Below are 495 nucleotides of genomic sequence, written 5' to 3' on the forward strand. Positions count from 1 at the left end.
CCAACACACCTGGGCCAACATGGTCCAACACACACCTGGTCCAACACACACCTGGCCACCAACCTGCCAGCTTCCCTTTTATAGGAGCTCAAGGTGTGGAGGGAGCGACACCTGCTGGTTCCACCTGTTACACTATGTAAAGCAGAGATCAGGATCTGACTACATCTTGGTCGGCATAATGTTTCGGTGGGTTTGGATCCTGGTTCCGGTCGGGATCTTTTCTACTGGATCCCGTTTTGAGGTTTTTGATTCATTTTGGGTCAGATTAATTCTAACGGGTCGGTGTTAGTCAGCAGAATCGGGTCGCCATGTTGAGTCTTGATGATAGAAACCCAGAACCTGATGATTCAGACTGACCCATAAACCCGAACTGATCAGCTGCTTCACTGGGACTGTGCGTATCACGGCTGCAGTTCCTCCTGTGCTCCAGCAGGGGGCTCATGTTGCTCCTGCTGCAGTTCCTCCTGTGCTCCAGCAGGGGGCTCATGTTGCTCC

The sequence above is a fragment of the Poecilia reticulata genome, linkage group LG5, assembly GCF_000633615.1.
Source record: "Poecilia reticulata strain Guanapo linkage group LG5, Guppy_female_1.0+MT, whole genome shotgun sequence".
Classification (NCBI taxonomy): domain Eukaryota; kingdom Metazoa; phylum Chordata; class Actinopteri; order Cyprinodontiformes; family Poeciliidae; genus Poecilia; species Poecilia reticulata.